Source organism: Anas platyrhynchos, chromosome 9 (genome assembly GCF_047663525.1).
Source record: "Anas platyrhynchos isolate ZD024472 breed Pekin duck chromosome 9, IASCAAS_PekinDuck_T2T, whole genome shotgun sequence".
NCBI lineage: Eukaryota > Metazoa > Chordata > Aves > Anseriformes > Anatidae > Anas > Anas platyrhynchos.
The window spans coordinates 2337826-2352028 of NC_092595.1; the positions used below are offsets into that span (position 1 = coordinate 2337826).

At 39.7% G+C, this 14203-nt stretch overlaps 1 protein-coding gene across 10 annotated transcripts in view; it reads left to right on the forward strand.

Annotated features, from left to right (window-relative positions):
* Positions 1-43: 43 nt before the first annotated feature.
* The window catches only part of B3GALNT1 (beta-1,3-N-acetylgalactosaminyltransferase 1 (Globoside blood group)), a 27522-nt gene continuing 13362 nt past the window's right edge, over positions 44-14203 (forward strand). For 9 of the 10 annotated variants that reach the window (XM_072042260.1, XM_072042263.1, XM_038183996.2 and 6 more), the window contains exons 1-5: positions 44-464; positions 944-1067; positions 5791-6049; positions 7345-7415; positions 10738-10898. The gene's annotated coding sequence lies outside the window, so the exon portion shown is untranslated. Of the gene's footprint in view, positions 465-943; positions 1068-5790; positions 6050-7344; positions 7416-9618; positions 9708-10737; positions 10899-14203 lie in introns of those variants that run through there. The other variant, XM_072042261.1, reaches the window with a different exon arrangement.

Sequence of the window (14203 nt, forward strand, 5' to 3'; positions counted from 1 at the left end):
GGGAGGAGGGGGAGGGGGAGCGGCGCCACCGCCTCGCGCGGGGCCGTGACGCGAACGGTGACGGGAATGGGGGGGGGGAGGGGGCGCTGTGAGGCGCTGAGGGCCCGGCCCGCCGCCATCTTGGGAGGTGGCTGAGGCGGGACGGGCAGTACCCGGCTGTGCCATACCCGGGTTATACCCAGCCCTACCCGGTCCAACCGGGCCGTATCGAGCCGTATCGAGCAGTACCGGGCCGTGTTGTGCCGCCCTGCCCTCCCCTGCCGCTGTCCCCCTCCAAGAGCCCCCCGCCGGCTCTGCGCCCTCCGCCCCCAGCGGGTGCTCCCTGAGGCGAGCGCACCCCGCGCTCCGCGCCGCTGCTCGAGCGCCAGTTAAAACGAGACAAACACAGTCCCAAAAAAAACACGTTTTTCATCAAAAGCTTCCACTCGGGGCCTGGCGGTGTGGGGCGGCCTCTGGAGACGTGGGTAAGCGCCCCTGCAGAGCCAACGTCCTCCACACGCAGTGGGGCTTGGCAACGTTCTCACCTACACCACACGGCAGCTGTGCTCCAGCTCCCCAACATTTAGGGGGAATGTTTCTGATGGGGATGACCAACATCGAAAACAAAATTATTTTACCCTAAGATCAGATTTCACGGCACTTCCTAGCCTCATAACATGATAAAAAGAGGCCCAAAGGGCGTATTTATGCCCCAAATAGGTAGCCGTCAGCTTTTGGATGGCTACCTCAGAATTTTTTTACAGGCCCACATCTTAGCATCTGATGATGACAGTCAGGTTTTGTGGCAGTGGATTTTGGCCAGTAGTAACTGCCATAACTCACTGTCAGGTGATGTAGGTGGACGCTCTTCTCATACTAATTATGAGCTCTCAGGACATAGGTTTCTGGGGTTTGAGTATAGTCATCAGCGTTACATGTTTGTTAACTCTCTGCTTCCTTTCAGGATGCTTTGTAACAAGAAATGTTACTTACGTGTTACTCAAACTGCCATGAGTTGCAAAAAGCCCTTCCTGAATTTGTATTGAACTCATCAGCAAAGGGAATGATACCAGGAAAATTCCGTAGAGGTGCGTTGTTTGTACACAGCCTGAGACATCTTGTTTACACCAAACAATGTGGTTTTCAGACTATGTCCCTGTTTTCCTTTTGATAAATCCTAAAATATATATATATATTTATTGGGAACTCATTGCTGATAAACTATGGCCTCTTGACAGTGGCTCTTCCAGAAAGAAGAATCTCCCAGTTCCATAGCTTTTCTGTGATGCAGGTGATTAGGCTACAGAAAACATATAAAAGGTAGAAATCAATGATGTTCAGGGGGAAAAATAAATAAATAAATAAATATAAAAGTATTTTCTTCACAAAACATCCAGTGTTTTTTCTTCTCAAGGCTCATTTGGTAATGCATGTGACATCTGAACTCAATTTTAACTTGAGAGGAAAATATGCTCAGAGCAGGACCTGTTTCCTCCAGTCTCCCAGAACATTAGAAAAAAAGCTGCTAGCCAAACTGTTTAAGCTAACCTGGTTCATTTTGTTTCAAAGGAGATAAAGAGTACTGAAACAAATAAATTCACTTGTAGACCAGAGAATATGGTAAATTATTTTCTCCTAACATAACTTAATTCTATACATAAGTAGAAACACTCTCTAGAATTTGCAGTCCCAATCATGCTTGCATGTAGTTTGTACTCCTAATGACCAGAAAAGTAAGTCAGGGGTTGTGGTGACTCTTCTCTTATGGGACTGCTAAGTCCTGTATGTTGATAAACCTCATGTCATCAGTGGCCTTGATAGATGTTGAGGAAAGTCAAAGCTATGATGGGAGATGCAGTCTCTCAAGTGTGTAAACTCAGTCACTCAGAGATATATGAATATCAGAAGAGAAAACTTGATTTATGTTTTATGTTCAAGAAGTCACAAAGATGGTGACCACTCGGACTACAGGCTACCAGGGAGTGTTTTATCTCTGGGAGATTTTTCAGTGGATGAGGCTCCACTCACAGGCAGAGAGAGTTCTAATCAAGGCTGAAAGTGACAGAAGTCCGAGTCACCACAGCCACTTAAATATAGTAACAATGTCACAGCAATATGGGTAGGGTAAATTAGGCTTAATTAGACCTGATGTCATTCCACATAGGCATAACTAGTTGTCTCCCAATATGTAAACCATCTTGTTCAAAGCTGGCTTTGGTACAGCAACCCCAACATGTTGCAGGCTGGATAGACAAGAAAGACATTTTCTTGATGCAGCTATTTCCATTTTTAAAAGTAATGCTGTTTATCCATTTGATACTGATTCAGGAGACTACTTAGAGAAAAAGAAAAAATCTTCTTAGATAGTTCTCATTCATTTTTGTTGAGAACACAGCTGACTTAAGGAAACAGGATGTTTTAATGGTATAACCATGCCAATACCATACCTCATTGTTTCCAAATTAATGTATTTCCAATCGATGCTGTCATTTCAGAAGGAAGTCTTTACTAAAGAAACAAGAAAAAGATCAACATAGGAAAAAAGTAGAAATGCGTGAAGTCTAGGAAACAAGAAATTCTGTCAGACTCTTCAATTTTATACAGAACCGACAGAGTGTCTCATTGGTTTTAGGTTCTGCATTTACTGTTTTAAGGCAATGATTAGCAAGTAAAATATTTTGCGTTACCAAATTGGAAATCTCTTGTATTTGCTATGGCTTTTTATACAAGTTACCCTGTATCTACATCTGAGTGGTTTGAATTAGCTGAAGTGAAACTCCCTAGATTTAATTTTCAGGCATATCTTAAAACAGCTGCCTCCTTTTGTGATGAAAGGTTGTGTCGTATGTTTCACAGGGACATGCAAAATCCATGCATCTTCTTCATTCTCTGTCATCTCTGGAATTGCCCTTTCTGAACATACCTATTGTAGTCACACAGTTGGTGTGATGGAAATAGTATTACACTGGCAACCATGCTCTAATACTTTTTGCTGAACCACAGCTTTTTTACATAATAAAGGTCTCTCGAAAGGAATACCTAAAAATAACAAAGTTTTAACTAATAAGTATCACAAATACTGTGAAAATTCAGGGTGGAACACTGTGAATCTCTTATTCTGACTGGCTGATCTGTTCATACAGCTAAAGTTCAGCACCTCCCAAGGAAATTATGCACAGATAGAAGGAAATGCAAGACTTTTAAAAATAATATCTTTAGAGCTTTATCTGAAAGTATCAATTAAAGTATTGAAAAGTTCATGTTAGAGAACAGCATGAAGTCATTGTCTCAAAATTAAAACAGGGACACACCTCTCAATAATATACTGGTTAGATGTAGCATCACTTCTTTTGAGAAACAATTTTAGTGTCCCCGAGAAAGATTTTTGCAGAGTGGTTTTTAAATTTTTGTGGTCCAAAAACGTTTTCTTTGAGAACCAATATTTTAAGGCAAAACAGATTCCTGACCATGCCTTACGATCACAAGTAGTGAAGGTGGGAAATACACAGTGTCTAAGTAGTTTGTGTAAGGGCAAGAAAAAATGTTTTGCCTGTTGCTGCACCTGTCATTGTTACCTTTTCCTTGTCTTTGCTAACCCAAACAGAGTGAGTTATTGCTCATCCCACCTCTGCCACCTCCCTCTGTCACCACGCTTAGCAATAGCTGATGATGTAGCATGAGGTTTGGAAAAGATGGAAGTGGAAAGCCAGCACATTCTCTAGCGACCAAAACTGACTCAATGCCCTAACTAGTAACAATGACCTTTTAGTGAAGTCATCTCTCTCTTAACCTTCCCCCATGTTCTTGGAAAAAGATTGACAGAGACAAGGACTGAGCAATAGTCATGTCCTTTCATGAGTAACCGTTCGAAAATAACTGAGAACCACCAAGCTGGTGTTCCTTCTAGGATCTTCCTTCAAATTGACACCTGTCATAAAATCCCCTTGCTGCATCACCAGATCTAACATACCCTTCTGGCACGAGGAGCTCTCTTACTGCGCATCCTCTCATGTAATGTAAGAACAGGCTCCGCTCTTATGAAATTATGTTTGTTTGGAGGAAGACTGTCCTTCATCAGCCTTTGATCTGCACTTCTGATCTGGTATCATCTGAAGAATAATTTACGGTCTGACTTAAGTGAAGACATAATCAGAGATTAATCAAGTGCATTTTGTTTAACGGCAGTCTAATTAATCTGTTTAGCTCTCGGAGGAACAATTACCAAGTTGTTTTTTATTGGTTTGATTTTACCTCAGATCTGCAGTGCAAATCTCCCAGCACACGGAGGAATAGTTCTGAAGACCAGTACCCTTCTGTGTTCTTGATCTTGTGGCACTGGTCTATCTTCTAACAAAACAAAACAACAAAAAAACACAGTTATTTCCATTCTCAATGAGTTTCTCTACAAGGATATGGTTTGGTTTAATGTAGATACCTACAACATAATAAATTATGCATATAATGCAAATTCTCTTGGCATGCTAATGTTAAAACATCACATGATAGTACAACCCAAAGCTGTACATCTTTTTCATGTTTTTGCATATTCCTCAGATTGGAAAATAACACTAATGCAAATATAGAGTTGTGAATTAGGTTTTTCTCCTCTTCCAGTCCTTCAAGCATTAACAGGAAAGATGCTGAGAGCTGGCTTAACCTCTTATTAAATGAGTGGCTCCTGCAACCTGAGCATAAAGTTAGGGTAGCTTGAGAGATAAGTGCAGGATTTGAGTTCTCTGGGGATGTATAGGTAGTAGAAAGGAGATTCCACTTGACAAGGAAGAATTTTTCTCCAATAGGAATTTCTTGTTGCTGTGAGCAGCCAATTTTGTCACTTTTCAGAGTTCCTGACACAAAGGGTTTGCTGCTTGCGCATAGTATGAAAATTCTGTCCTGCCAAGCAGCTACACAATGGAGAGGCCATGCTGGTTTATAGCAGCGATCCTTGGACCTTTTGGGGAGGCAGAACATGTGTGCTGGAGGTGGCTTTCAGCCACAGCTGTCCCTTACCCCTGGTTGTCACTTCTGTGCTGTTTGTCGTATGGGATGTAAAGCAGTTAATTGGTTCTTCAGCGTTCCAGGTCATGCTGTGAGCCTCCCCTGCCCTCAGATGCTCACAAAACTAGCTAACATTGCTGAGCCAGGCCTGCTTCAGGTCTCCGAAGTGGTGTTTCTGAAATGGTGTTTCACTCGCTGGATGTCACAGAGGGCAGCTGGGCCCTCCTGCACGTTCCCACTTCCAACATCCTTTTCTTGGGGCTGGGACCATGAGCAAGTGCAAGCTTCCCAGCATCATCTGGGAGCTCCCTTCCACAGGAAATACAAGGTGGGGTACTTACTGTTTTAAAGCCCCTTTATTATCAGTCTGTTGTAGTAATCTTACCTTAGAAAGCTAGTCTCCCTTTGATTTTTTTTTTTAATACTTTATTTCTTCAGCTAATAAACTTTGTTATGGAGGTTACTGAGCTTTATACATGCATACATAGATGCATCGGGAATAATTTACATTTACAGACTTGTAATGTTTATAATTTTGGACTTTGCACTTGATTATACAATTAGAAAATATGTGATCATCAGGTTATTATCTTGAAAATCTCTTTCAAGTAATAATAGAGATTGATCTGAAATCTTTTACTAATGTGTTTTGCCCTAAACCTTCATTAAAGTAACATGAATTACTGAAAATGGCATCTCATAGCCGGCAAACCTATCTCCCTGTGATGAGAAACAAAGTATTATGTGAAGCTGAGAAGATTTGTTTCACAAATAAAAATGTTTATTAATCCTGGGGTTTATCTGCCTTTTCAGACTCGAAATGGAATAGCTAGTATTAACAAAAAAGTGGATCACTGGACTGCTGGTGGGATATTTTCTGACAATCTTTCATCTGGTATGCAAACACAGCTAGTGGTTTTCATTTTACACGCATCATCCCCAAGCCTGGATTCCAACTGCGCTTGCTGGATGTCGGAACAGCCATATCAAATAATGCCTAAACTTAGCCTGGGATCAGCTGTGAATATTGCACCAGATGAAAAAGGCTTAAAAAAGCTGTCACGCAGAAATAGTAAGTACACAGAATTGAGCATCATAGAACAGGGACGTTGTTATAAAAGGACATTATTACAAAAAGCAGCTACCTAAGACTGAACAGGACCAATTCAAGTAAGGCACCATGGTTTTCTTAGGCTCCATGAAGCAGCTCAAGTTCTTTTGCTGCCTTTTTTCTATTTCACCTTTCCCCAGAGCAGCTCTGTAGCTCCTTAGCATCAAAAGCCTTTTCTAGAAAGAACCTGAGGTGCTGACAGACATTTTCTGCTGAATGAGAGGGCAGCTGGAGGCACAACGATCCCAGAAGCAAGTCAGCACAGAGCCCTTAGCATCAGCTCGTGCAAACCCTGTACCACGCAGCAATGGGCTGTGAGCAGCACTGCTGTGCTTGCATTTCAGACCTCCCTGCTGAAGGAACAGCAACCACAGGCTGATTTCAGGGGAAATAATTCAAAGTCACACTTTTGCAAAAGACAACACAATTTTTATGGTTAAATCTAGGAAAAAGAGATGATTTCTACTCCCTGAATGCAACTTTTGCATTTAGTCTTCTTTTATGTCGTTGCGTTAGAATCATGCCATTAAGCAGCAGCTGTGTCTCGGATCTCACCTTTTAGTAGTGTTTGATTTTATTTGAGCCTCTATATTCACCTCTGCTGTTTTCTTATTTTACCCATTTGAACTGTTTGAGCCAGACTGTATTTTTTCTCTCTTAGAAAACATTCACACAAACTTGAGGTTCTTTTCCAGACTACTGCTTTGTTAGCTGATTCTATTAGTTGCTCGAATTTGCTTTGCTCGAATTTGCTTTGCTCCAGTTGTAAGCCATTTTGCAGTGAAAGGCCGTACATCGAGTATCTGCAGCATCTACAGCAAATCCACGAGAGTTCCTGCTATCACTGCTGATGCTGCTATCCTTGCTTTACTCTTGCTATTGTCTAGAGGCATGCGAAAACAGCAGTGTGACGGACTGTGCACTGAAGACACATCTGGTGTGGATGCGTGTCATCCCTTTTGAGCTGCTTCTTGGATAGATTATTAACCCTAAAATTAAACACAGCATCCTCCCCTATTTCTCTTCTCACTTGAAAAAAAGAATTGATATGCAATCATTTCAGCTTATTTTTTCTACTTACTTTTCAAATTTCTACCCTTACAGTTAACAGTTTTTGATGGAAGTTGTCTTAAGTGCTTTGCATGACAGTAGAAAAAGCTGTGGACCACAAACTCTTGACTACACATAATACCTAGCACAGAAGTCTAATGTTTTGAAATTTAAATACCACTGACAAGTGTCTCTGTTCCTTACAGGCCTAGAAAGATATCACAGTGCTGCTCCGTGCCCAGGGCTGGGAGATAAATGACTTACCCTGCTTTGAAAGGTAATACAGCCCGTGTAACCAATGACAGGTGCTACTCTAGAGCATGAACAGAAAGAACTTTTAGGTAGTTTTCTGCAAGTAGTGGCAGCTCTCATATCTTTGGGCTAAATTCATTCTCATGCAGGGGTCAGTATCCTGCACAGTGGGACACTTCTGTTGTGTTCAAAAGCTGCAGAGTTCACACGCATGTGTCTCCTTTATTTTTCTGTCTATTTTACAGCCAGGATTTAGAATTATTTCCTATATTGTATTTTAGCTTTGCTGTATTTTGAAAAACAAGTTATGTATTTTCACATATATAAACTACCCTTTAGCTGGAGTGGCACTTGGAAACCTACTTTCTAGAGCACAATTACTCAGAGTAATGAACTGCACAGAACTGAAAAAGAAAATCAACCTAAAATATTCTAATATGCCCCAAACTCAGTAGGATTCAACACCTTTCCACTTATAACACTTTAACCATGTTGTACAATACACTAAAATTACTAAGAGATGTTCTTGAATTTGGTTTCAGTAACAGCCCATATCAGATGTTCATGAGGCCAGAGGCCTGCTGATATCACTGTGCCAAATTAGTTTTAGTGCTCTCGCTCATTTGACACTGTCCTTCACCAGGCTTTCTTTCCCGTGCTTACTTCGGACCTGAGCACTATAGATGCCTTGAGGATGTCCTCCCACACGGCCTGTTTGAATTCGAACTGCATTAATGAGCACTTTTTTCTAGTTAAAGAGCTCTAGATATTTTCCTTTTTCATTTTTTTTGGAAGCTACTGCACGATTAGTTATAAGATAATGCACAATATTATTTTCCCTCCAAAAGAGAGCCTGCGAAACAGATCCCCAGATGGTACAAATTAAAGGTAGTTCCTCTGGCTTCAGTGGCAGTTTGCTGATTCACATCAGCTGAACATCTGCTCTTGCGATTAGAAAATAAACTTAGGGCTCCCACATGACTGCAAACACTAAGCAGCAGGCAGTCGTGTTAAAATTTATGTCCAGAGTTTCAGAGCTATCTCTGAAACAGTACACAAACCTGTGTCTGATTTTATTTATTCCAAACTAATTTAACTTTGTATTTAATATGACCTTTTATTTGGGGATTGCTTTAATTTACCTCAGTGACTTTTTTCTACAGTTCTGCCTGTATACATTCAGCTTTTAATGCATTAGATCAGATCATTTGGAGACAAAATTACAGATTATAAATTGACCCTTGCTAATGAAGCTTCTTGGTGCTGGAGCTGGAGTTGATCACAAAATTCATCAGCTGCAAGCAACCAAAAAAGAACAGGAATCAAGCATGAATCAGCAGATTGCAGGGCTGCATTTCCTGTCTTTGTCTTAGCAGCTCTACCTTTCAAACAGAACAATTTCCTAATGAGTGCAAAGGAAAAAAATTTCATTTGGAATAAAAAGTGAGGAAACAGTTGGCTAAAGGAGGTGTTTCAGTGTCCCTAATATCAGCTCACGGGACTGGGACCCTCAGCATTCTGAATTCTGTTTCCCTTGAAGGCTGACTGCCTGCAGCAAGAGTAGGTCACTTGCCCTCATATCCTTAGTTTCTTGGCCTTTCAGATGGAAGAGTGATACTCAGATCTGTATTTTAAGAAAATAATATATACAGTATGGTTAGCTAATTAAATACCAGTATGAACTATTAGGTAATATGAGTTTCACGTTGTACATGAAGCACTCGGGCACTGGACCAGGCTCCCCAGGGCAGTGGTCCCAGCACTAAGCCTGCAGGAGTTCGGGAAGCATTTGGATAATGCTCTCAGTCACAGGGTTTGGGTTTTGGCTGGTCTGCGTGGAGCCAGGAGTTAGAGTCAATGATCATTGTGGGTCCCTTCCAACTCGGGGTATTCTATGATTCTGTGACTAAAAGGATCACAGAGATAGAGACGCTTATGGGAGCATCTAAATTGTAAGCTGCCTTACTTCTGGCTGTTAACAGTGCCAGTGAGCAGAATTTAGCATATAAAATGGCATCGGATCCAAGATGCCTCTTTTATGCAGCAAAAATGTAAATGTCCAGATGCAGATTGCTATTTTCAAGGCTGTGTTTCAGGCTAATTTTGCAAGGAAGCTAGAATACATAACTGACTTAGGAATTTCGGAAGGCTGAAGGATTGATGGTGAGTAGAGATGTGAAAATACACTAACTATGCATCTCTCTTTGTTAAACTCTAATGAAGAAAATGAGTACTTCTGAGCAGCAGCACTAATGAGGCCCATTCTCATAAGGACTTGAGACTGATCTCTCCTTGATTTTCGGATGTCTGATAAGGGGTAATATTTCTGTTTCAGCTTTTCTTTTGGAGGGGGGATAATGGCCACCTAATTTTCCTGAAATATGTAGAGTTTTAGTGCCTATAAGAACTGTACACCTGTCAGATCACCTAGATCAACTCTTTTCTTTTAATGTTCATTACTTCTTTTTATATTAAAATTTCCTTTTAGGTACGAACTGTAACCCAAGGCTCTTATAAATCACTACCTCCTTCATGCGAAAATTCATTTTAAGGTTAATGGCAATTCTAATTTAGCAGCACATCATTATAATCTAATAAGCTGAGGAGTCACTATTGTCCTTTCTCCACCATCGTATTCAGAGTCTGTGAGACAGATAGGGTGGAATATTGTTGAGTTCCTGCAGGAGAATAATGCTGCTGGCACAGAGAAGGAAACAGAGGAAGTGAAACTGCTGAGGAGTGACAAGGGACTGGGAGAATGGCAGTCTGGCAGTCCCAGATGCTGTAGTGGCCAACAGAGTATTTTTTTTTTCAGTATTTGCAGTATTTTAGTAGTCTATGAGTAATACTCGCCCACAACCTAGGAGATAGAAAACTGATGTAAAGCTGGTTGCACTCCCATCTGTTGCACAGAAGACTTTGAGGCAGACTTACCTGCCTGAGGATTTGAGTACATAGCTGCCGGTGTACATTTTACTCTAATGGTGAAAATTGCTTAAAAAAAAAAAAAAGAGAGAGGCAAAGAAGAAGGGAAAAGGAAAACCTCACAGTAGCCAGTTAGGAAGAGAAGCAAGGGTGTCTGCAGACAAGTTACCTCCCGTGGGCTCCTCTACAGTACAGCGCGTTCCCCCATAATACCATTCCTGTAGAAATGAGAGAGTTTTCATTCAGATCCACTCAACCCCCTATTGATCGTTCCTGCCTTTGATGCTCTTGTTGTGGACAGGAGCACACTTTAATGAGGAGCATGTGTTGCACACTAATGGGTTGTTAAGCTTTGGCATCTATATTACCGGGTAATGCATATCGAATATTAAATGAATATTGTCTATTTCTCCCCCCCTTAGTGTAAACCAGAGACTACAACTGAGAAATGGAAAAAGGATGGGAAGACTGGGTGATTCCCACCCTGGTGACACTGCCTTCTCTGGAACCCACCCCAACAGCCGTTAAGGGCTTGTCGGTGCACAGCCGTGAGCGTGGTGGGACAAGATTTCTTTCTGGAGAGGTAAGTTTGGTACAGTCGGAGGGAGGTAGTAGGTTGGGATGAGTGCTGTTGAAGTTACTAACATGCAGTGCCACATACCGACAGCTTAGTAGTCAAATAGTAAATGGAGTTTCTTCCAGAGTTATCTTCAATGCTCCGTAACTTTGAAAGATGTTTCAAATAAATGTCAGGCTTGTTGTTTTGTTAGCCTTAGCTCATTACATCGTAAGCTATCCATGATTTGAAATCACTATTTCTTCTATGGAACAGATTGCAGGAGGGATTCCCATGAGATATAAACACTGTTTTTAATCCTCTCAGCATTTATATGCTGTAAATAAATCAGAACCCTGTGAAGCAAGTATGAAAAACTTAATACAATTTGCTGTATATGTGAATTATATTGTTAACATATTTAATGGACTTTTAATTACAGTAAAATATACAATATCTTTGTGCCCGCTGGGTTAGTGAGGTTGGTAATAACAAGCCCCCCAAAGCAAATGAAAAAGCATATAAAGGAAGGTCCTGTGTTACTGCTGCAAATCATCACATTCAAAGGGTCTCCCTTGTCTCCAAGGGTGTTCTTTTGGCAGCTGGGTGCTAGCCTTTCCCTCGCTGGTTATAGCTTTCCCTAGCTGGTGGCACTGTGCGTTGAAAATACTGTGAAATGAAGAGATGATCCAAAAAACTAAAAAGTTAAGGTCAGAAGCTATCCTGCTGCAGTACCTTTTTCACACTGAGGTATTCTTTCAGTGTGTGATACTATTTGCATTTATTGGCTAAACAAGTTTATGAGAAAAGCTACAAATACTGATTTAACTATAGTTCATCTCAAAAATGTTTGGCTTTTTTTTTTTTTTTTAAATGAAAGATTGAAGTAGAAAAGAACAGAATAATAAAACTTGTTAATGAGAAAATTGTCAAAAATAATTTCCCTGAAATAATTTATCTCTAGAGAAATCTTTTGACAAAATTTTTTGAACATTTGAGTCTATAGAGTTTCAAGTTTAATTGGAATATTTACATAGTAAGGGACAAACTGGCATTTTTTGCATCAGATAAATATTAAAGTAAATGCATTTCTCTGTTTTGACACACTTCTTTGAGAAAACAGTAGTTGGGACATCACTTGCTGTTGTGAAGTTTCTGTTCCCTAAAGTGCTGTAGCTTTGAAACATTCATCTTAGTGTGGAAGGAAATGTGGGTATTTCCTAGAGTGCAGAAATTAGAATTTATGAAATCGTCACCGTTGGGTTGTAAATACGTCATGTCTGAAAATGTCTGATCAATGTTGTAATTGGGCACTTTGGGTTGAAAAAGTGAGGTACAGATCTGTGACTTGAACATCTCAAAACAGAGAGATCTCAAGATCATGTTGTTGCCATTAGAATTTACAATCAGTTTCATTTTTATTAACTGCAGTATGTCTTATGTGCCACAAGATGTCTCAGTGCATAAATACTAAACCTTATACAAGTACTTTTACAGTATTACTCAGTTTAGATAAGAATTTCCAGTATTTGGCTTGGGTTTCACCTAATACTCAACAGGGGCTTTTTAGTAGCACATGAGAAAGAGAAGTGGATACCTATTTACCTATTAGCAGAGACAAAAAATTATTATTTTAAATGGTTAATGAACAAAATGACTCAAAGGAAAATCTTAATTTTAAAAAAGGAAGGTCTGAGAATATAGCCCTGAGTGAGCAGGTGATAGCTGAGAAACATGAATGTTTTCTTACGTAGGTTATATGGAAAAACAAATTTTAACTACTATATTTCATTTCCACATTTGTTTTTAATAAGATGTTACATATTTTAATTATTCATATTCAGGATTAATATTGTTTGTGGTTGCTATAGGGAGTCAACATGTATAACATTTTCTCTAAGGTGACATTATCTTTGGGGCCTAATGTTACTAAAATCTATGAAAAAATTGTCTTTTGCATGTAATATATGTTCAGAGAGAATACTCGTGTAGTTACATGTATGAACAAAAGTAGGAATGCTTGCCTCCATTAAACGTTTATTTTAAAATAAGAAAATAAGAAAAAAATATGAAAAAAGATAAGGAAAGGCTTCTTAACATACTTGTTACAAGAGCAGAATGGGAAGTTTTCTCACCAATTTTTCTTTTCTCTATCCTTTTCCATTGTGTTCTTCAGCTTATCTTTTTTCACTTCCTCTCCTACTCAACTTCTTGTATACTTTCTCTGTAGAAAATTATTTCTTATTTTATTTCACCTTCTTAGATTAGGAGATAAAATAGAATAATTCAAGCTGTATTTGTATGCGCTCATGCCGGTGTGCAGCATATATAAATAACTGATGAATACATAAGCATTTGTATTGTGAACAGCTGTATACATTTTAGGTACGTTGAACCTTTCATTGTAAAGCCTTAACAAAGGAAAAAACACGTGAATTCAGTGAAAAGCCATTGCATTGTGCTGCGGATACGTGCAATGATAGTAGCCAGTGGTGGAGCCCCGGGCATGAGACCCAGCCGATAAAGAGAGTTAACATTCATTTCTCAGAGAGCCGTTTCGCTGTTTACACAATGCCTTTCCATTTTGCTTTGTATCAAAATGAAAAGAGGGATTTTAGCGTGAATCTATGACGGTCCTAAACAAAACTAGACCATTTCAGAATTATGAATCAGTTAAGAGAAGGCTGCAAGACTGGCTTTCTTTAATGATTAACGTGTATGCCTTAGATAAAGTAACTGAAAACGATTGATTAAGGCACAGTTACCCTTTAACAGCCAAGTGCAGTTGTTAGGGAGATTAGCTTTTCTTTGGATCAATGAAGTTGTTGCTGCATTCTCCAACTATATTTGCTAAAAAGGAAAGGCTCAGGTTTTAGAGCTAGATGATTTATTTAAACTCACAAAATTACATATTTTAGCCAATGTTCCACAAGATTTGGGCTACTTGTATCAGTAGTATATGGTCCAGAAACTCTTCTCATCAGTCAGGCACAACAAAAAGATGATCTTTGGACCAAAGAAAGAATATTCTAAGGCTAAAAGGGAATGAATGAATAAAATAAGGAGTACAAGGAAATAATAAAAAGAACAGCCTCCAAAAAATATGGGCCACAGCCTTATCATAAAAGTGTAAGAGCTATTGTCAGGGTTTTTGCATACATCATGGGAAAGGAGTGCTTTAAGGAAGGACCTGGAAGAAAACAATGAAGCAATTTTGTAAACGTGCTTGGTTTATTGTTTCTAAGTACAAGAAGCAGCATGAGAGCAAGCACAAAAACGCTCGATGAAAATCTAATAAAAAGACCACAAAAACTGTCATCACCGTTCTGATA